General features: G+C 49.7%; 1 protein-coding gene across 1 annotated transcript in view; it reads left to right on the top strand.

Moving 5' to 3' along the window:
- Positions 1-3666: 3666 nt before the first annotated feature.
- Positions 3667-21012, top strand: part of LOC119400466 (uncharacterized) — a 65536-nt gene continuing 48190 nt past the window's right edge. The window contains exon 1 of the mRNA XM_037667519.2: positions 3667-4071. The gene's annotated coding sequence lies outside the window, so the exon portion shown is untranslated. The remainder of the gene's footprint in view (positions 4072-21012) is intronic.

The raw sequence follows: 21012 nt of genomic DNA on the forward strand, positions 1-21012 counted from the left end.
TGTGGCCTTCCTCTTGGCTCTCTAGCGCTGATGGGTGTGGCCGCTCACCCGATGAATTATGTCTAAGTGCAAACGAGTCGAAACGACGACGCCCATGGAGAGAAATGTTGGGCAGAAATGACGAATTCGGCGTAACTTGTTTGTATCTGTCCTGTTTACCGTCATGCATGGTTGCAATGACTGTGTCCATTGTCCACAAAACTATTAGCAGCGTTCCCCAGTTGTGAATTCCCATAGTAAATTACGCAGTGATTCATACTACATATATACGTATAACACACCGGAACATTATGCTTGAGGACAAAAAAAAAAAATACGCTTGAACTGCGTATCGCAAAAAAAACAACAACAAAAAAAGGCGACCTTATTGTTACGGTGTTTTGAGCCCGAGGATACGTCGTTTTGAATGAAATGGCTGGTTCGCTAGAGCGAGTGTCTCTGAATTTACCTCGATTTTCATTTTCTTTTTTTGCCAGCTTAGGTCTATGTCACCACAGTTTGGCGCAGTAAATTTTCAGCACATATAGGCTTCATCTAATCAACATCCTCGCATGAATTTCAGTTGTCTCCATTTTCCTTTATTATTTGTTTGTTTGTTTTTCTTACAAGAAGCAGGGGTGTACGTGCTCCTCAGGACAGTTCCAGGTTTAATTTGCAAGTTCATGCTTCAGTATCCCTCCATTAATTTCTTTTCACACAGATCTGGTCTACAGAATCCCGTTACATTTTGGTTATCTAATTCAACGTATCGGCGACTAGATATTTATTTTGTTGCCGATTTCTTTTAATTAAAGAAAAGCTACAGGTTCCTTTACAGGCTCCGCTTTGTAAATTTTGTTTGGAACTAAGTGTTTCACGAAAGTATATGACTGCAATCTACACTCTCAGAAGTGGGGTTGTGTTATGTAGATGTGTATCATGCTTTATGATCTTTCCTCCAGCCTATAAGACGTTGCTTGTGGAAAGATGAACCGTGATTACATGTGTATGGCACAAATGCAAAGGAGAAATGTCTAATATAGCCACGCAACATGATGATTCTGTATACTCTCGTGCCCCAGTGGCACATAGACATTCACGATGCGCCTGTCAACAAGAATAGTTCAAGAGCGGGCACACACCTATTTGCCCATACTTTACTAACTGTTAATTATAAAGAAAAATTATAAAGAATTATATATTGCGCTGTTTCATCATGAGGTCGATGTGCTTTCGAGATGTACATGAGCCGACATCATATATATCCCTTTTTTTTTGCAGGAAGAGAAGTGTCTTTGCCAGCACTACTTTGTCGAATAACAGAACGGTGGGCAAGTTCGTTTGGGTTCATGATGATGGAAAGACAACGCTAGAATGAACACAAAAGTACTCACAACTGAAGCTTTTATTGAAAAAAAAAAATGCCCCTTATATGCAGTTAGCACCGTCACACAGACATTTATCACACAAGTGCGAAGCGAACCACATCAAGGTGATATCAACAGGAGGGACATAACCTAGAGGAGAAAGACACATCAAAACAACACATTGTCAATTGGCACTATGCTACACACGTATTGATGAGATATTGAAATTCCTTTGGTGCGAGGGTTACAGATGCCTGGCTTACGCATTTGTCTCTTAATCTGGCGTTGTAAAAGGCCTTAGTTAATTGTCTCGTTACTTCATTATGATGGCGTGAAAGGATAACAGTGTCAGGAAGATACGGATTACACCCACGCGAAAGACAAGGATTGGCCAAATGATGGGAAGTGGCAGTGGAGGAGGAGAGCGAGCGTCGGTGTTCTTGCAGCCTTGTGTTGATGCATCTCCCGCTCTGTCCAAAGGGATCATATATACACAATCCAGCTTGCAAGGTACTAACTTATTGACGTGGTTAACTGTACAACCAGATTTTACAGGCGGTAGGCCTGATTTCTTTATGAGCAGAGGAGCAATCCTTCCCAACTTCTGAGGGGCAGAGGGTTTACACATAGTATCTATTACACATAGTATGCTTGTAGACGTGATTGACGCATCGCCGTCGGTTGTGTTCAGCTAAGATTTTTATTACAAAAGTTTCACCTCACGTAAAGTCCACCACGTGCGTTGATGCTGCATAATATTTGTTCTCCTAAATACTGTCGCCCAGCGTCTCAATGGCGTAGCCGGAGGGGCGCTTTAGGGGGGGGGGATTCAAAAGTACAGTTGAACCCCCCCCCCCCCCCCCCCCACCCGAAAAACATTTCTGGCTACGCCCCTATAGTGTCTGTTGAAGTGCTTGCAAAGCCCGTTTTATCCTTGGTCTGCGTCTCGTCTTTCTATTGCGCTGTGAGCTGATCGAAAAATACACAGTCGAGCAACGCAGAAGCGTCTCAAATCATTCCACTGGGCCAACAGAACCTTGTGTTGAACTTGCGTGCGGGAAGATTGTGGCAGTGCTTGCCACTTGATTTCAGCCTGCTTACCCAGGCTGCAAAGAAGCAGAAAAATATTTCCAGCTCCTAGGATTTCTTGCTTTCTTTTTTTGCCTGGGCGCATCACGAGCTGTGGTGAAGCGAGGTCTGCAGTAGTGAGTATGATCAATAGAGACACCTTCTGGGCTAAGCTCGAGAAAAGCTTGCTGCTGTTGGCAAATAATCTAGTTCAGAGCAAGAATGCTGCTTCAGACATCACGTAGTTTGCGCGCCGGCGAAGCAGGTAAACGCGGCAACAAGGTGCTTGCATTGGTTCTTGGGTTGTGTGCTGTCCGGTGCTGTCGTTTGGTGGCAGTCCGTTCTCTACCCTTGCATCGCGTAGGCGCCGTCGAAAGCTTGGTACCTTTCTCAGCTCTTCAAAGGCTATTCTGTTTCCGTTTTGCATTAGTTCCTTTTTTACCTCCCCCGTCCCGGGATACTTTATGCTTGCTGTTTGTGGTTATGTAGGGGAAGAGACGCTTATTTCTGCAGCCCAGTCGGGAGCACGGCGCAGCGTCTTGGGGGGGGGGGGGGGGGGGGGGGAAGGGAAATGAAACTTTATGCTTCCAAGAACAACCCCTTGCTCCCAGAAACCTCCTACTCCCCTCCTTCCCGCGCACAGCAGGCTTTCTGTAGATGCATGGCTGAAATCCGCAGTCGCCGCCTCGGAGGAGCCAGAGAAGAGCGCAGGAAGCCGTGCGCGCGAACGTAAAAGCAGCTCCGAAACATCCACAGGCCCAGGGGCGCCAGGGGAGACCAGATCTCTCCTCCTTGGGGGTCAGCCTTCTTCCCTGCGCGCAAAACAACTTGAAACCGGTTTTTCAGGAGCCCACGGGGGCCCGTGGATGGAAAGAAGAGTCGGACAGGTAAGAAGTCCACCTGGGGAGGGGGAAATAAAAAATAACACCTGCACGACGGGTCCCGCCGTGCGCGAGGAAGCCGTGCGCCGAGCCGAGATTTCGAAGGAAGCCGCGCTGTTTCCTACCTCCAAAGCGTCACGCGCAGGGGCGCTGCTTGTCTCTCCCGCCATTTTGACGTCACAAAGTGAGGGAAAGAAGGCGAACCGCTACGGCCAAGTCTGCGGGCCGCCACGCCGGCTTCTCTTGGAAATTTTGCGGAAAGGGAAACAAGAGAGAGGGCAAAAAACGCGGCAACGTGACGTTACGTACGAGCGCACGAGCGCACGGCTTCCTCGCGAGCGGTCCCCCCTAGTGCGTGTAGCGCGCATACGAGCGCACGGCTTCTATCTTTGTGCGTGTCGCGTGCTCCCGTCCGACGGCGCTGCGCCCTATCGAACATTTGTGTGTTCTGCGCGTTCTTTTAAAGAAGAGCGCGAGGCTCGTTTTCGAACAAGTGGGCCCGAATTCCTACCGCTTTTTCTTCGTTGTTCTGTTTCTGAGGGGATTGTCCGCGCGGTGTGTTGCCACCTCGCAAGCTACCTGATCGAAACTGCTGCACCTGCCCGGCTGAGTGTCTACGGGAACTACTCGTGACGGGACTAGGACGGCGCATTCTCCGCTTGTCAGTTGTGTCGTTGACTCGCTATATACTGAAGTTGCCACGATGAACCTCCGTGCCTCTGGATATGAGTCTCTCTGGGGCACAGCGCACCACTTTCGCTCAGCGACAGCTTCAGGTAAGCTGCTCGTGTTGCTGCACGAAATAATTATTTGATGACACCAGAGAGAACTGTGGCCCATCAAGAGCCAAGTTGCTTTCTAGACTTTTTTTCTTCTAAGTAATAATAATTTATGACACGACTCTAATATTTGTCTCCGTCAGAAACTATGCACCTCAAAGTAACGAAGAATTGAGCACGATCACTCACTGCACTGAAGTTGCGCCATTTGGAATCCGCAGGATATAATTTATGTTATCTTAAACGTGCAGGAACCTTTAACTCGAGACGACGAAGCCTCACTTCGTCTTGAGTTGGACTTCTTACGCGTTTAGCCCCTCTGCACCTGTGTACCGCTCATCCTTTTCCCGACTACGGTGGCCCGAGTTGTTTTCGGCGGCCGCCTGTCGGTGTTTGAAAGTTCCGGCAAACGTTTCGAAAATGTGGATAGCGAGTTTCTGCTTAATGAAATGTGGATGTAATGTTGCTTCCTACGTATTCGTTAGCTTCTTTCACTTGCTTGTACCTAGCGTGCGTAGTGCCGGAGTGTTCATGCAAATCTTTATCATGTTTTGGCTACAGATGTAGTACGTATGTACTACAGGCTGTTCCACACTTAGGGGAAAACTCGGAGCACGTTCCATTGCTCTCCAAGTTTTCCCCTAAGTCTGAAACAGCCTGTACATCCGACGCCAAACTTTGTAATGGCAGGTGATAACCGTATAGCCGTCCGGGGTTAGGCGCTTCTCCTAAGCCCGCGGGCGGCTTCTTGCCGCCGTGATGCCTACCTGTCCGGAAACCGGTTTTGGCCCCGCGGTGGAGAGAAGCCGCTTCGTCTCAGGTGGCATGTGACGGGCGGCTCGCGCTGTTTTTCGGCGCTTTGTATGCCCCCTTCCTGTATAGTCTGGTCGTTCTTTGTGAACCCTCGCTGTTGTTAGGGCGTTAAAGCTGTTTCTGAAGAGTAGCCCCACGACGCCCGTATAATTAACGCGTTGTGCTAAGAGCAAATAGTCCCATTTCATTTGCCAGCGCCGAGTCCGCAACCCCTGTCAAGCAGCACTGTTTGTCTCACATTTGGGCGGTTTAGAAGAATCAAATGAATTTTGTACTTTAGAACAAATAATTGACCGATTGCACGGTTCGCTCGCTATTTCTACGTTGGTTGCGCTCTGCACCTAATCGCTTTAATTTACCGAATGCAGTTATCCCTGTTGGGGCATAGCCCTGTCCGAGACTGGCGCTGCCGCAGCGCGTGGTTTAGCTTCTGCCGAGAATTGTCACGTAGACATCTCCTCGAATATTTAATAAGTGATAAATTACATCAGTGCTACACCTTTTCGGGCCCCCCTTCATTCACACGCCCTTCCTTTGCTGTTTACGCGTTAACAAATATTTTCGTGTCTGCAGAACTCGCTTGCGCGTAGCAGAGACAACAGTTAGCCTGTATATGTGTAGCTTCACCGATATATATATATATATATATATATATATATATATATATATATATATATATATATATATGTATATAGGGTTTCGAAAGAATGTTCCTGGCTATTGGTTTAATTATATGAAAGAAAACTAGTCACAGTGAAAAACATAACAACATTTATTCTGAGCTTTCGGCCGGGCCGAAAGCTCAGAATAAATGTTGTTATGTTTTTCACTGTGACTAGTTTTCTTTCATATATATATATATATATATATGCATGTGTGTGCGTTTGTGTGTGTGTGAAAGTTGCAAACTGGTACAATGAGGGCACCTGCAAAGGTAGACACGTTCCGGGGTACTCTGTTACGTGTAGCTTTAGATGAAACTGCTTGACTGTGCTGACGTATTTCCGCTCGTCAGCAGAAGAGTGCCAATACGTTAGCGAAATGTGCGAGATGGGGAAACCAAAGCAAGACCGCCGAGACGGCAACACTTTTCCGATATATCCATTCTCATAAACGTGCTACAAAATGCATCGGCGTTCTCTTTATGGTCGTCTCGAAGTGATCTCAGAAAGATGTATTTTGTAGCACGCATAACTGTCTGCTATTTGAAGCTTAATGCTTGTCTTTGATTGCTCTTAGGACGTCTCCACTGCTCGAGTTTCAGTTTCGCAACTTCAGCACGTGTCGTGCCAAAAATGAGTCCCTTTTAGCCAGCTGAGGTTTCTACAAAAGGTGATTTTCCGCGTCTTCCAGAAATCCACCTAAAAACCACTAGGGTAGCTGTTTGGGCTTGTTGGTTTGGCATGACACAGGTTGAAAGCGCAAAAGCTCGTGTGTGTCAAGCCTCTTCTCTGTCTTCGTCTTTTGCGCTTTCAACCTGTGCCACCTAAAAAGGTGGACCAGCGCTACTTCTCAAAGGCGATTGAGGACAGCATGTTAGACCCGCCGTGGTAGTTTAGAGCCTCTAAACTACCACGGCGGGTCCAACATGCTGTCCTCAATCATTAGAGGTTAGGGTGTTGCGCTGCTCAGCTCCTGGGCGCATGGGCTCAATTGCCGACCACAGCGCCTACATAACGACACGGGCAAAATGGTGGTCAAAGTGCCTGCCTGTGGCATGCCTCATAACATTGGCGTAGCCAGAGGGGGGTTTCAGGGGTTCGCTCCCCCACCCCCTTCCCCTCGGAGTTTTTTAGTTTGTATGCCTGTATGCATGCACACATGCAAACACTCTATGCACGCTTAAGGACCACACACACAACCTAACTAAATACATTCTGGCTACGCCCCTGCCTCATAATCGTATGGTGGCTTCCGCATGTAAAATCCACAGTGAGAAAACAACTTTATTTGAAAAACGAACCCCAGTCCGGGTACACTTAAAAAAGCATAGTCACTCATTAGACATGGCTAGAAGTTTCAGGTGTTCGAGCAGTATGCCGGAATACATGGAGCAAATACGCGGGGCGATAGTTCTTGCTGACATTTGTGTAGTGTCCAAAGGGGCGACAACCTCGTTGTCGACACTTTTGAGCCGATTTCTGCTATGCACGCATGCCAGCCCGTTTGCGTTGAGTGAGCGAGTGACGTCAACGAAGTGATCTCCCTCCCGGCTGCTGCCTTGGCCGGTGTCAGCAGCAGCAGGTGGCCCGCGTTGCCGACAGCAGCTGCGTCGCCTGCTGCATTGTGTCTCCATTGGCGTCATGGACGAGTAGTGGTTGGCTGCCCCTTTAGACGCCGGTGACTCACGTCCTGCACACACGAGAGCTGTGCACACGTATAGCCGATAGCAACGCGCGGATGATACCGTAGAAACGCGTTGCGGAACGGCGGCGCAACCTTGGCGATGATTTCAATCCGCGGATTCATTCGGGGCGTTTACGTCACTTTAGCGAGCGCAAATTGTTTTTTTTTTGTCGGTCCACTTAGTCACTGCAGGAAGCCTCACCGCGTAATTTACCTCGCCGTAATTACCGCCGGCCACTCGTCCGTTCTCTTCATTATTCACTCGCGCGTATACGAGTGTGAGGAGAGCTCTCCATATGGTCCAGCGATAAATATAATTTCTCGATACTTTCCGATCACCGATGGTGCCGAGTCGGTGACGGTGGAGTTAATAAGCCAAGGGTTCAACGTTTTTTTTGTATTTTTCTTTTAATGAAATAGATAGTTTCGAAATACGGCACCAGACTTTGCCGGCCATGTATACAGTTGGCCACAAAATATCGCGGCTCACAACACGTGAATTTCTGCTAACTTGTTGACTTAATATTAATAATCGCTGCTGTTTTATGTGCCAAAACCACGATATGATTGAGTCACGCTGTAGTTGGGAACCCGGATTAATTTCGACGACCTGGCGTTCTTTAACCTAAATCTAAGTACACGGGTGTTCTTTGCATTTCGCCTCCCATCGAAATGCGGCCGCCGTGGCCGGGAATCGAACCAGCGCCCTCGAGCTTAGCAGCCTATATTCGATTGATTATATAGTAATGCAAAAAAACATCGCGAACTTTTTACGGCACAAGAGGATACACATAGGACGAACGCTTGTCCTTATATCTTCTGGTGCTATAAAAAAAAGAACAAAAAGTTTACGCTGTTTTATACCTTGACATAAGGGGTGACTTCCCCCCTTCTCGTGTAGGGTAGCAAACGTGATGTTTCAATTCTGGTTGACCTCCCTGCCCTTCCATTATTTTTGTCTTGATCTCTCTCTATGCAGGTCACAAAACCTTCAACTTCGCATTCAAAGATATATGCCAAGCCAGCTTTATTTATTTATTTGCTTATTCAGAACATTCGTTGTCAAATTTTAGCACCGTTTTTATTTTGCTCTTATTGTTTTTACCGAATCCTCTGCCCCGTAAAGTACCGTACCGTAAGACTTTGTGGCCGACCTGCATTTTTTAGGAAGAGGGCGCTGCTAGCTCAAGGCACTTTTTTTTTTCTTTTAAGGCGCTTCAGAGCTACCTGCCTGGTACACAATTCACCATCATCACCACCATTGTGATCACTCGCGGTTAGGCGGGAAACGAATCCAGACCTTCATCCTCTCGCGAGCGTTGTACACGCTGTGTTGAGACTCGTCTCAAATAGCAATTTCGCGCCGCAAGTTGGCCGCTTGCCTGTTTGTTTAGTTTCATTACTTCTGTCAGCTCGCACAGAGACGGCCGGTCGCTTGCAGTGCTCCCTCTGGCATTCTCCCTCCACGCGCGTCAGAAGCTCGTTCACTCCCGCGGCACCTGTCGTAATCCAGTCCACCGTATGGATGACACCCGACGCGGGTCGAAACAATGGACCAAGGCAAGGCGCCGCTATCCGAGACGTGTGCGCGCGCGCCTGCCAGCGAAGTCGATGCGTTCGGAGACACAACAATGACGTCGGAAGCGCGACGCCATCGGATGTCGCGTCGCCGACGGACTGCGCGGCGTACCTGCCCTTCAGAGGACGACACCGTGCTGCCAGAGGACGCCGCCTTCGTCAACAACTTCTTATCACGTGATCTCGACTGATGGCTGGACTCGTATTGCGTAGTATTGCGGTATGGATGGCGACGCGGTGCTGCAGTGAATCAAGAGCGCAGCCAAAAATTTTCTTCGGGGGGAGGAGAGGTCCGACTTTTTTTTTTTGTAGTCGACGTTTTCACGCACAAAATACATACACATACAAAATGTATACATTTGGGACCCCCCCCCCCCCCCCGGCTAAGCCAATGGCTTAGGCGCTTTCGTGCTGCTATATGATTATTGTTATACTATTAGCTAGCCCTAAACATACCGGCGCCGACGGTAGCATTAATTTCTTTAAGTTGCGGGAATATTGGAGTGCATAGGGAGGGCGAGAAATGTTTGCCCTTTTTTTTTCTTCAAACGCGGCACATTATATATGGTCGGCATTCAGAAGGCGAAGTTGTTGCTAATTGCCACTCGGCTATACTAAGAAGCTTATCCGTCATAAAAGGAAAAGAAAAGACAGCACCGTTTCAGGCACCGCCGTCGACTGTATTAACACTCTCGACATCGGTGACATGACTAATTAGTCGCGTCCTATCATATTAGACCGTGCTGTATCAATTAACGATGCGCAAGCAGAACCAACCTGCCGCGTGGTTATATGGCTCTTTGCATTGCACCTGATGTATATAGTATACTGTGGCATTCTATAGTATGACGGAACATAACATACGGGCACGCATTCGCACGAAAGCCACTGTATAGACCGGCAAGTAAAAAAAATGCAGATTTTTCCTGCGTTTCTTTTTTTCGCTCAAATGAGTTCACAGTGTTTAGTGTCTTCTGTATTGCGAGCGCAGACTTTTTCCGACCCACTGACACCAATTGTTGGAGCCACAATTTTTGTTATTCGTCGTGCTTCCTTCGTCTGCAAAAAGCTGCGAGAGAACGAAAGGCGTTGTCAGAAGCCCGTCTAAATGGAGCCACGCCGGCAAGAAAGAAATTCCAGGTCCGTCCTTGCTCTGGCAGCACGTCGTCCATCGTAGTCGTCAACGGACCGTAAGTCGTGAACTGCACATGAAGAAACGAGAACGGAGGTCTGTGCCCCGCTGACGTCTACTCTACTAAACTTGTCGGGACGCCGAGCGGGACGACCCTTCAAGCCCTCGCTCGAATCGCACACGGTCAGTGCTGTGGGAGGCTCCGCACGACCACGCCTGTTGACGGCCTCGCGTGCTTTCCATGGCATCTCTGGACAACGCTCGTGAATCGTGACATTGCCCCACTCGACGACCAAGTCGAGGAACGGTGACTAGGCACAAACTGTGGCCAAACACTGCTGCTGAGATGGATTGGCAATGATGCCGATTGAAAGGTTTACAAAGAATACGCCTTAGGCCTTAGCGTTCACTGAACGCTATACGTGTGACACTGAGGCTCTCGTGCTTACGCACTGGCCGCGTGATCATACTATCGTCACATAATCGTTGCACATGCCTTCGGCGACCTCATTTCAGTCGTACTACCCCTTCAGTGAAAAACAAAAACAAACAAAAAAACACCGCCTGGTCGAAACGCTCTATACTGCCCATATCGACAGTATAGAGCGTTTCAGCGAAAATCACTCGCAGCCCAGAGTGCGAGCGCTTCTAACTATAATTACAAGCAGTTGTGTTTTGGGAGCTCTTTTATAAAGTTGAACTACGACTGTATATAGTTATTGCTTCTTACGCTATCATGGTAAACCTTCTCCCTCTTGTGGCACGGGCACATCACTGGAGGCTGCTCGCGTCTGGCGGTGAGCTTCGCGAGCTTCCCTTGTCAGCTCGGATGTCACTCGAGAATGTTTTGTCGCTTTATCGGGAGATTTCCCATGCAAAGCGTACGTCGGACCCTGATCCCTTCCGCCATATTTAAGATAAAGTGTGAATGTTTGTGATATTTGTTCCGAGAAGCGAACACCCCTCGATCGAGCAACCACACTCCGAAATCTCTGATCGTGCCGTTTCTTTATTTTTCTCCGTCCGTGAGGGCGTAGATAAGGCACGCGCGGTGGTTCGCCCGAAAGATCTACTTTATGGAAGCGGCAGATATTGGGAGACTACGACCACTTCGTGACGTTCCCGGTGCCGAGCTCGGCACCCGTGGGGCCACGAGAGGGGCCGTGCCGTCGAACGATTGCGGAGCATTACGTCCCGCCGCGGGCTGGAATTCGGCCGGAGGGGGGCGCAAGCACCGTCCCGCTCCGTGCACAGCTGACGCACAGCGGGGCATCCTCCGGGCTCAGCGTCCTCTGTAATCGTGATGGACATGTTGCAGTGGCTCGCAGCTCCAGGTATCGAAGTTCAACAGGTGTCGGAATCAGCCGCCTTCAAGCGCATGCTCCAACCTGTTATGCTTTGGAGCGGTCACAAGCCGCTTAGGAGCTTCTGGCCTTCTCTTATCATAAAGGAATTCGCACCGACGTTTCGCGATATATGTTGTAGTTGCTTCACTGTAAGTTCGCGTATAATATACCTCAGGCGCATTGGTCCTTTTGTAATGTGTAGGGGTGTGCGAATATTCGAAAATTTCGAATAACGAATCGAATAGCATTCTATTCGATTCGGTACTCGAATCGAATAGTACATACTCGAAATACCGAATATTTTTCGAATAGTTTTCGAATAATTAGCGCCGACGGGAGAACCCCAAAACAATGATACTTTGGAATAGTTAAAGGCCATTTTTCTTCTTTTAGTCACTAAATTACCAGTATGCATGCAGCCCAAGCTTTTACGAAACTACCGACGCTATATTGATTACCGTATGAAGGCCGTTTTTTTTTTATGAAAGCTCCATACTCGCTCAGTTTTTACAATGCTGCCTCTGCATCGTATTAATCAGTTCCTGTCGTCATCTTGTAAGAACTGAAGGTGCACCTGCATTCAGCTTCATGAATAGCAATAGATGCAAGGGTTGTGTTTGCGTAAATTGTTCTTGCAGATACAGCTTTCAACACCGATGTCTACATGCCTTCAGTGCCGAGGACCATGTTGCGATGGCAGGTTCATGTTTCATTACCGCCTTAGCTGTATGCGTAGCCTTCGGTTCAAAATTGTTTAGATTTTATGTCTCAGTTTTATTTAAAAGCAGGCGGCAAAGCATCTGCAGTCACTGCTTTATTTCAACCTACAGTTAGAAAATATTTCGAAGGTTGTGGTTGCTGCTGTATACGAGCTTACCTCAGATTTCATAACCGTGGTATTTTGAGTCAGTTAAAAGTAAGCGCAACGCTCTTTGGTGAAAGTTCGTGAATATTTCTTTCAAAAAAAAAAAAAAGAAAAAAAAAACGCTGCGGAGTTCTAGGACCGTTTTGAGAATGGTTGTCTTACTATTCGAAAACCATTCGAAAAGTATTCAATTAGTATTCGTATTCGATTCGGTGTCATCACTATTCGATTCGTATTCGATTCGGTTGCAAAATTCACTATTCGCACATCCCTAGTAATGTGGTTACGACCGGCTTGTGAATTCGACATGCGGGGTGCTCTCCATGTCGACGCGTCCTGTGCGGTTTAGGAGCTCTATATATTTAAACCATATAAGCAGAACACGCTTCGTAGAAGCCGGCTCCGAAGGCGCATTTTGGCGCCGTAATATGCTTACTTGCCTCGTAACCCTTCGCGATCGACTTCACGCACACAGATAAGTGATCCATCCATCCGTCCGTCCGTCCGTCCAGACCAACCAACGATATCGTCTGGTACAAAACTGGCGATCAGTAAGTTTGCTCTGAATGAAAAACACCCCATATGTGCTGAGTGCTTCGCTCCGATGCGGTCTCCGATGTGAGTGCGTGCCTTCACGACGAAAACGAACGAACAGGAGCAGGGTTGGGGGCGACTCTCAGTTCTGCCGGTCGGGACAAGTGCGGGACATGCGCCAGTAGCAGTATATATAGCCGCCATGGAAGAGAGGCGCCTGATTACAACCTCTCCATCACTGCGCACGAGAAATTCACTGCGTTGATTTCTTTTCCGCTGATTGCGCTCGGATGCATAGCCCTAGACATTCCCCTAGCCAGGAATTTTTTTCGGGGGGGGGGGGGCACTTGCTGAAAACCTTGACTATTTGAGAAAAACGCCTATTTTTATTATTTTTAATAGAAACACGTACTTCACCAAAATTTCGGGGGGGGGGGGGCTAGGGCCTCCCCCTTGGCTACGGGCCTGGCCCGAGATATTCTTAATATTGAACCTTGCGTCGGGCCGATATATCCTAACACGCAAGAAAAAATAAAAGCAGGATATATGACGAAATTCTGTATCTATAGAAACAGTTCAGTGCGCAAGCCAAGTTTACTTTTACACAGACCATGCGCTTGGCCATGTCTATATTTTGTTTTGTTCCTCTGCCGCGCGCTGGCGAAAGAATGCATAGTTTGCAACTCGTCCGCCTGTCGGTACCAAGTTTTATTTCTTTCTTTTTTTTTTCTTTGATAAGAATGCACCAAGTCCGACGTTGAGTCATCGAAGTCATAGTCGCGGCACATCCCCCATCCATGCACAAAGCGACTGAGCTCCTCAAGGCGCTTTCTCGCATCTGTGCCCTTTTGAAGGAAAGCCCGTCGATTCTTCGGGAAAAATAAGGGCGCATGACAAAAGCGGTGGCATTGTAGATGCCGTGCCTTTCGACCTCCGTCCCGCGTTCCTTTTTATAAATTCGGCTGCTCCGACAGCGCAAGGCGCATATTCGATGGCATGCGAAGGGCGTTTGAGAATTTCTTTATAATTCTATTTCGCTTTTTTCCCCTTCTTTCTATCGGAATCAGCCGCACTTCTCCCGAAATGCTGCGTCGCGTCCGTTGTGTAGCGCATGCCACCGACGCGTGAACCGCCATGATGGAGCGTCGGGTCTCGATGGCGCGAACCAAGGCTGTATACATTCCCTTGGTCGCAGAAGATGGTGTCGGGAGCAAGGGGAAATGGAGGGGGGGGGGGGGGTTCGTCCTATAGGAATGCGCACTTCCGATGCGCCCAGTCGCTCGACCACGTGCGGCGGAGCGTTTTCGTCGTCGCAAAAAGCCATGTTGCGGCATCCGCGCGGACGTGCCACAGGGCGAATCTTCCTCATTTTACGGGGCGGAGAAGAACAAACGACGCGGCGAGGAGAAACGATCGGCGAAGCTGTGGCGATTTCCGCGAAGGGAACCAGTTCCGGAGAACCGTTGCGAAATGATGCGGCCGCACCGAACAGCTCGGGAGGAGGAGGAGGAGGCCAGTCTGGCCACGAGCACCGGCCCGTGCCACCGGTGGGGTCGCCTCGGTGACCTCACGTGGCCCAGAGGGCCTTCTTTCGCGACGTGTCCGCGGAGTTGTGGTGCCCTGGTCGTTGGGACCCTTCGGGGAAAACCATGGAAGTGCTCAGTCGGACGATAGCATTTCTGGTTTTCTTTTTAAGCAATTTATGCGCGCGTGACGTAAAGAAGCTATTGTAACGTTCGACAAATCAGGATGATAGGAGCACGGCCAACATACTACTTGTTGTGTCCCCGTTCATTCAGCGCTCTTTGTCGTCGTCGCTATGTACCAACAAGCCCAAATTTCAACAATATATATACTACTACGATTGCTACTCGCCCCCCCCCCCCCCCCCCCACCACCACCACCAACTGCTATTACTACTACTACTACTACTACTACTGCTGCTGCTGCATTTTCGTATTAAATGTGAAAAAAAAAAAAGACGTTTGGCCACAACTAATGCCACCTATACCTAAATCATAGGTATGAAAACAACGACATTAATAACACTAAGAATGAGAAGCTATAACACTGTCAACCGCCTGAAACCAAATCTCGAAACAATACCACAGTAAGGCCGTTAATCTCTCTCTCACACACTACTACTGTTACTCCTACTAAAGACGCGCCATTGCAGAAACGTTTTTTTTTTTAAAGAAACGAGGTATGTTATGAATACGTGACCTCGCCACAGAAGCAACGCTGCTACAGCCGCAGCGGCAGCGTAGCGGTATTGTAGCATCTTATATGGTCAGTGGCCTCTTTGACCAGCCGACTCTGTCATGTGCCCCCTAATCCCCCACCAAGTCCTCTGCAGGACTGCGATCCCCTTTCATTAGTAACCCGTAGCACAGCTTGGAATGGACTCCAGTTATCTGTTCTACGTATAACCTACCAGAGAGGGAGAGAGAACGCGGAGTGGCTAACCAAGTTCGTTTGGCTACCATGACTTACCACTTTTAGAATATTCGCTACCGCCGTCTGCCTCTTTTAAAGCACTCCGCTGATTTCCTCGACATTACACCCACCAGTGCCATCACCTTCTGTCCTATCGCTTGTTACGTATCCCTGTATATATATATATATATATATATATATATATACACATAGTTTCTTGGAAAGCTTGAATGCTATACCCCAAGTTGTAGTTTTGTGAATTAGTGCTGGTACAATGCAATGCTGTTATAGTTTTCTAAACGTTAACGGTAATATGTCGTCCATGAATGCGTTCAATATGCGCTTTGGCGCTTTTATCGGCGTTTGTCTCGCACCATGACCCCAAGAACACTCAGAGGCATTGTGTATAACGACGGAAGTACCTTTCCTGCATGCCTGAATGCATACACAAGAGGACGAACGCCCCCTCTAAAGCCGGCGCCTTCTCAAACAGCACATGTGCCCCTTTCTGACGGTTTCACCGCGACTTACAGGCGGAAGCATTAATTGGGCCTTTTTCACGTCTGAACAGCGCCTCTAGTGGAGATCGCTGAAATCGAAACTGAGGGTCCATGGCCTCCGAAGTTGCCCGCCACGTGCCGGTAGACGTTCTCGGAGGCCTGGTATTTTTCGGGAAAATTTGCAACTCTTTCACGCCAGGTGGCGTTCACTTCGCTCCTGTCGACACGCTTTGACCCTCAAAAAACATGGCGCGCGTGTCGTCACCGCCGCTGCGCATGCGCAGACTGCCCTCCTGAAAAAAGCCCAATCCTGCGCTGTCGTATACTTCCTTCCGCCTGCGTGATCATAATTAATGCTTGCGCAGAAAGGTTCACTGCGTTCTCTCACTGATTTCGGCCGACCCTATATCGACAATTACTGCCTTCTCGAAGATCAACTCGCAGTTATAATTTGTCTCTCTGGGATTTCGCGAAACGAGGCCGGCCGAAGCCACGGGCGGTCGACAATGGCGGAAGCATCAGGCGGCGAAAGTAACGCGGCTCCACATGGAGGAGGCTCCTGTGACCCGCCAGCACACAATGGTTCCCTTCCCATGAGCGCCGGCGGCAATACGGCACGCTTTGTTTAAGGCTTACATACTTCCACAAATAACAGCTGACAAGACCCAGGTCTCGCGCCCGAGACCAAGGAAGGCGAACATACGATGGAAGCCCGCCGCTGCATTGTTCGAACGAGGAATCGCGGAGGCTGAGCACCGGGCAAACACGAAAACAAACGGCCAAGCTCTAGCTTTACAACCACCGTCGCACTGCTAGGGCCAGGACGCGCAACTTTCAAATTTCGTACGCGAAAAGCTTTTCAGGTCTATTGAACGCGGATGCCTCGCGCACGCCTTGGATTCTTTGGCTGTCCATGCACCGTCTCGACGAACAGGGTGGCTTGGCAATGGCGCGTTTGTCAACACGCTTGCAACTCCCCTATAGACTGTGTAGGAACAGTACGTGCATATTGCGCACGCTTCAGGGTCCGCGGGGTCAGCGATTGTTGAATGCTCGTTGCTGACTGCGCAACAGGCACGGGGATCGAGGACGCACGGCTATGGTTGCGAGTGGACGTATGAATGTGCGCTTTCGGTGGTCACGAGGTGGTCTTGTTCCTGGTAGTCGCTCGCAGAGCGACGCGAGCGCTCGTGGCCTTTCCATTACACACTCAGGAGAGAGAATAAAATACACCATACATACATACATACATACATACATACATACATACATACATACATACATACATACATACATACATACATAAAAAGGACACTATTTAGTGTAAAGTTTCGGTATGGCACTCTGTCGCTGTTGTAGTGATATAGTCACCTTTCCATACCCGTGACATTAGATTAACTGTTGCGATATGAACAAATGGGGTGAGGGCTAATTGGAAGAACGCTTCGTGGTTGTAGCTCCTCGGTTATTGTTATATATGTCACTAGAATACATAACGTTTGTTCGTTTCTCCACGCACTGACATACCAGTTAACGATTCCGCGGGCCTTGTACTCAGCGCGTACCAGAGAGCTATCGTCAGGCCGTACACACTGGATATCCTACCACTGGTGGCGCAAAATTTTCTTCTTTTCACCCGGTCGCATCTGTGGAGCGTCAAGTACGGCACACGAGTTACGCAACACAATCAAGCATCGGCTTTACGCACGCAGTGGCTTAATTGGTTACATCTTGACAAAGGGCTTTGTGGTCTGTGCGCGTATTTTGTAACGTTCAATTTTCCATTCTTGTATAATCATGCGTCGCGAAGATTGACCGATCCTGGAGGGATAGCGGCTCTGTGGCGAGCCAATGACGAAAGCGCGGAAAATGGAAAATAAATGTAAAAAAAAATGTGCAGCCCTGCACATTCCGTTATAAGCGCGCCTTTTCTTCAATAGGAAGGCGGCGGCGCTCGAGCGATGCGCTTGCTTAAGCAGATGTGCTGTATAACAGCTGAACGCATGACAGCAGCGAATGTTAAGCAAATTCCGATCGCTTTGGTTGTTGAGCTCCTCACTCGTTGTCTCTCGGGAGACACAGAAAAGGACATCTTGTCGCAGGCCTTTTAAAAACGTTGTTCGCCGCCGCTCCTCTAAGGGGCGGTTCGTAAGTGACGCCCTTGGCGTCGAAGGCGCCGTCGCGCCTTGGCGGAAACACCCGAATCCATTATCCAGCCCTGTCGCACGTAAACGCCTGGAACAATGCTGGGCGCTGTGCGGATGGCTGTCGCGGTGGCGAGACGGCGAAAGCGCAGCGTGTGCCGTCTGCAGGCTGTAATTCGTTCCTTGTCGCGCGCCTCTCTCGCGTGCGTTGCAGCGTCCGCGCTTGCCTCGATGAGGATGAGTCAGCCGTAGGGCGTATGCGCGCTTCTCGTGTAACAGGTCCTTGGAAGACGCGCGTGTTTCGAGTCGCGTGCTAGCTGTTTCCATATCTGCTCTTTCTATGACCTCCGAGTAGGCAAAAGAACCTCTTTTATAGCACATCTCTTCGTCGTGTCTGTCTGTGGATGCCCTCGCGGCAAACCGAGCGCTGACAGGAGGGCCGGATGCGGTCCTGCACTTGCTTCTCCGTCACGGGCTCGGACGTGGGGTACCGCAGGCCGCGTGGACGCCCATTTGGTCCTAACCATGGAAGGGTTCTTGTGCTCGCAAGCTGGTGCATGGAAGCTTGAAAGACTGGTCCCAGCACTGGCTCTTGCTACGAATTTGTAGTTTTTTTCCTTTTATTATTTTGGAAGAGCGAAAAGAGACGGAAAGAAAGACATGACAGAAAACCTTATCGGAACGAGCACAAGGGAAGAAAACAAGATCGTGATACGAACTTCAGCAGGAAGCACCGCCTCGTGTTATTACTGAATGCTCTCGGGACAGGATATACGTCTGGGCTACCTTCATCGACACGCGAGAAAAATTAGTGTGTCAAGTATTCTTAATTACGCCATACTTTAATCATGGGATGCATGGTTATTGACCTCCATGTGCATTATGCCTGTTAAAAAAAAAGGTCGAATTATTTGTGGCTCTTTTTTTTTGTCTCCTGGTTGAAATTAGGCTTGCGAAAGTTGGCATTTTGAAAGGGTCAAGTTCAATCTAGCATCACATATATAGCAAAACAGTTATACATTTATTGTAATGCTCGCTGGTAATTGCATGCGCTAATGGGGGTCGACAGTCAGAGTTGAGATGGCATGCGACTCGTCCGGGGCCACCTTCGCACAGCGAAGCGGAAGCAGCGAAGCAGTGCCGTCGTGGCTTCGGCTGTTTCGACCAAGCCGGGCACTCGTTGTTCCCGCTCGCTGGCACGGCGTTCCGCAGTTGCTTGCGTCTGTGTGATCAAGGACACCGACGATCCGTGTGCCGATCACGCAATATCCAGAGTCCTTTCCGCCGCGCATTCGCGCCCACTGACATATATCTTCGACCTCGGAGATCACGCTGCTCGAAAACAATGGAACGGGCCGATTTAATTTGCGCTTCTTTTATTCATTTTCCCCGCACCGTCGCGGAAGAGGGGGATTTGCACGCTCGACGAGTATTCTAGCCGTGACATGCGCTAGCCGAGAGGGCGCAAGCCCTGGACGCTGTACCCCAACCTGCGAGGTTGCGCCTGCGTGCGACGCGGTGCGCCAGGAGCGAGCGAGCCGGACCATTCGGAACACGCATTCTGATCACGGCTGAGCTCTGGCCACCGGCTGTAATGTCCAGCGCGGCAATTAGAGTAAGTGAGAGAGGCATCACGTCGGGGCGACTGAGAGCGCGCTTTGTCGAGGACCACCATGCATAAGTGAAGTCCCCGCTTGAGCCACTTCGTCCGGGAAGCCCGCGGTGGCAAGCCTCTTGCAGATTCGCTCGGCGTCATTCTTTTGTTGCGTGCCGTAATAGTTACTACCAGTTTCCTTTTGAGCTGCGTACGTTGCCGGTCGAGTGGCGCTGGAAGGCTGCCGTCGGTTCACGGTTTTCTTTCGGCCTGGCGTTGCCGTGTCAGGAATGATGCGCGCGGCCTTTGGGTGAACCCTTGACGCCGTGCGTTTTCGCGCCGCCTATTGATTGCGGTTCCGTTCCTGGCCGCGGTTACGGCTGGGAGCTTTCATAAAACGCTCCTCTTTTTCAGTGCGCCTTCTGAACGTATCGCCGCATATCTCGAACCCTGCATGGTGCACACCATTCATTCATAGTGTCTCTCTTGTTCGTCCTCGACTTACGGCCTGCGGCAGCTCGCGCGCCGTCCACAAAAGAGCTCAATGGCCGAGAGTGCGCACGGCGGGAACAAAGCCCCCGGCGCCACCTGCGGGGCGTCATGGCCCACTGACTTTCACCAAGAGCGCCCGGCGGCGAAGAGTTGCGCTGCCGAAACAAAGCGCTGCCGCCGCATGCGAATCAGGGGCTACCTCCTCCTTCTCCGGCGACGACCTGGCGTCTTCTGTCCACAATGGCGGCTCGTCCGCAGAAAGGGGTCACGTGGGGAAGCCGGGTCCGCGTACAACGCCGCGCTCTCCCTCCGCTACCTCCACGAATCCGCCACGGCGTCAGTGGCAAACATACGGAGGTGAGGCCGGCCGGTGATTTCATACTTGGACAATATTTGGCCCCTTAGCCAACTCGCATGTAGACGATAACAACTATAGGCCTGTACATTAAATGTGTCAGGCTGCTTACTGCCCATTATTTTATTTTAGTAAGCACAGTACGCTCAAGCGCGTTGTTAGTTGCATTGCAAATTGGTCAATGTGAGCTGGTTACTTCGCTATTACGCGAAAGTTTAGGGGCGTGTTCAGTTTTCACCGCCAAACAACACATTTGGCAAGACGGACGCGTGGTATACCCGTCTGGCGGGGCACCTGGGCTCGTATTCACAATTGTTTTAATTGGTTGAAACTCTTTCGTAAGAGCAGACTTCAAACGCTATACTCATGTTGTACGTATGATTAGCAAATGCGGTCGGCCAATAGCAAGCATCATGTAGGAACAAAACGGCCTGGTGAATTAGGGCCCTACATGTTCTCCGATATCTAATGTTGGATAGCATATACGATTCCTCAATTCAGGCGCTGCGTCGGTCCCTCCGCATTATTCCTCACGGCGGGAAGCAACGAAGTGACTTGCTCAATTCAAAGACCAGGGCAGGTCTTGCACGATTCCGCACCTTGGAAGACGGTGGTTGCAGGAAGCGGTGTGTTTCGCGGTCGCCACCGCCGCCGCTACAGAGATTACGCGGTTCGCCTCTCTTGACCAGCGGATGTGTTCTGACCGTGAAAGAACGAGTTGGCGGCGCTTTCGGCGGATCCTGCAGACATGGAGGGAAGTGGTGCCGCTGCGGCGTCGTCACCGCTCAGGCTTCTTGCATGCA

This window comes from Rhipicephalus sanguineus, chromosome 1, assembly GCF_013339695.2.
Source record: "Rhipicephalus sanguineus isolate Rsan-2018 chromosome 1, BIME_Rsan_1.4, whole genome shotgun sequence".
In the NCBI taxonomy this organism is placed as follows: Eukaryota; Metazoa; Arthropoda; class Arachnida; order Ixodida; family Ixodidae; genus Rhipicephalus; species Rhipicephalus sanguineus.